The sequence below is a fragment of the Salvelinus sp. IW2-2015 genome, linkage group LG31 (genome assembly GCF_002910315.2).
Source record: "Salvelinus sp. IW2-2015 linkage group LG31, ASM291031v2, whole genome shotgun sequence".
Classification (NCBI taxonomy): Eukaryota; Metazoa; Chordata; class Actinopteri; order Salmoniformes; family Salmonidae; genus Salvelinus; species Salvelinus sp. IW2-2015.
Window position 1 is genome coordinate 1,528,397 of NC_036870.1, and position 2,474 is coordinate 1,530,870.

At 40.8% G+C, this 2,474-nt stretch overlaps 1 protein-coding gene across 1 annotated transcript in view; it reads right to left on the bottom strand.

The window, feature by feature from the left end:
- LOC111955573 (voltage-gated potassium channel regulatory subunit KCNG2-like) overlaps positions 1 to 748 on the bottom strand; it is a 36,674-nt gene extending 35,926 nt beyond the window's left edge. Inside the window, exon 1 of the mRNA XM_023975782.2 lies at positions 253 to 748. The gene's annotated coding sequence lies outside the window, so the exon portion shown is untranslated. The remainder of the gene's footprint in view (positions 1 to 252) is intronic.
- Between the last annotated feature and the right edge of the window lie 1,726 nt (positions 749 to 2,474).

The following is a 2,474-nucleotide window of genomic DNA, read 5'->3' on the forward strand; positions in this document are numbered from 1 at the left end:
GCGGCGTTGGACAAGTAATTCATTGTAAGGGAAGGTTTAAAATGCATTTTTTTTCATCCACACAACATGCACCGTGAATAAACATTAGGCTAGCTAGCCTATAATATGGATGGACATTACAGCATAGCCGACAATAGCCGGGTAGCCCAAATTCGCCGCGCACTCCAACATTTACAAAAATAAATGCTGAATAAATATTTGTCTAAGTGTCTGTACAAACATTGAAATATCATTCATGATTATCACACCTACCCGCTGTGTTCGACTTGTGTCCATTGGCAGAGAACTTCCCCACATTTCGATATCAGTTATGAAAGCGCATACTGGTCAACATAAAATACATGATCCAATCTACTCCGTCCTCTGTATAAATGGTCCTAACATGGTACTTGACTTTATACCAGGGCAGGTGCACTCAATCCCAGGTAACGTCACGTGCTTTACTTCCGAACCATTAGGCGCAAATTTGAAGGTTTGGTAAACTTGCTGCACACCCGCATAGAAGAATCAAAATACTGAAAACTACTTTGATTGTTTTAAATCGAAGGAACTGAAATTAACAAAATAACCCACTCAACCGGACGAAACTCACGATAGAACAGTTGGAAAAGACGCCGCGGATTTGAGAAGAGCCCAGCGTGAATGAATGGGTGTCGCTGCTCTGTGATAATTCCAACGTTACGTCTCTTCTCTGACTGTCTTGGAGTCGGACACTCTGCTCTGCTCACGCGACAAAATCGCGCTCCGCGGTTTGCTCTTCTTCGCTTCTTCCCGGAATTGACTTCTGCTTCCAACAGCCAATTCAAGTAGCTCACTCTGTGATTGCAGAATTAATTTAAAAAATCATGAGGCATACAAATGATTAAATGCGCACAAGTGGATTGTGTGCGTACAAATACAATATAGGTTATGCATAATTCGAGTTTGAAACTTTCTGTGAGTTATAACATATCGACGGGATAAACACAGCTAGGACTACTAAAGTTATGTTACTGCATTATTACATGGTTATAGCCTCCTCATTGTCCTATAATGGTGTGGGACTACCGTGGACTACGGTGTAGGCCTATGAAATAAATGGTTTAGAGCGATAGTCCACCAAATCGAGGGAAACCTAATAGATGAGGGGAAGTGAAGGATGGTGAGACAGTTGCTCCTCCTTGATTGATAGGTGTGATGATCGATGCCTGATTTACAAAGCAGGTAGCAGCCAGGCACAGAAATACATCATTTGTCTGTTCATTTCAGTGCTCGAGTCTGTTACAACATATATCAATACTATAGGACCCATCTGCGTCACAAGGCTGTAATTGCTTAATGTGTTTGATGGACGAAGAAACAAAGCAACCCCGATAATGATTACATCACTAATGAGGGTCTGAAGGATGGACCTCTGTAGATGAACAGCCTGGTAACCGATGAGGGTTGACACAGGGCAGGTGATGACACTGGCATTTTTACACTGATACTGTAAGGCCTATTCACCAGCACACCATTGACTGGAATGAATAATAGCCACACAGTGGTGACTGGATTGAGTTAGCCTCTCAAGAAATATTACAGTAAATACAAATATAGAAATAGAGAGTTGGGGCCAGGAGTTTTTCCTGACCCGGTAACTCTGGACCCTAGTTATGATGAGGTGTAACTATGAGAGCTTGAGCATTGGTACCTTTCACTGTAAAGTCATCAGTCAGCAGCTGACAGGTCATAGTCCCTCACCTCTAGAGGGAGACAGAGAAGTCTATGTTCAGTGATGATTAAAAGTGTTAACTAGCTGTTACCACTATGGCATATCAATGAAATAAAATCATTTTTTGGTGAATGATGACTCGGGTTATGATGTAATTCAGCTTCACCTGAAGATGTGAGCCCCAGTGGAATAATTTTACTGATAAAAATGCAAAACTTTGTTGAGGATATAGTTAATTGGATTTTCTACATTGGGACATCACAAAGTCTCATCTCAAAGAAAACATCCCTCAGAAGTATCCAGCAAGAGATAATAAGTAGTTAGATAAGATCTGGAGCAAATGCCTCCTTTTGTCTAGGCTTGATTCGTAATGTCCCTCAGACATTTAAATGTCTCTGTAACTTTATGGTGATACCAAAATGTCTCAACTTTGGTGAAAAGAGACTGTTCCCTAAAATAAACGTTTTTTAGGGTTTGCCTGGAGCTAACCTTGTCCCCAGCCTCAAATTACTGAGAGAAAGCCGACTTGTGGACAAGATTAACCTTGAACTATATGAAATGGGAAGAGATGAAGTTGTGTTAGAAGGAGTTATAGTCTATTGATTGTTTGTTAATTACTTCTAAATGCTTTTATGTCCTCAGGAGGTTTTCTGAGTGCACATTACAGGTTTACCTCTTCCTACCACCCTGTACAAGAAAGCAACAAATCAGCAGAAACTAGATTACACTAAAATGAGTAAACGTGAATTACATTACAGCACTATTAAACGGCCCCTACGGT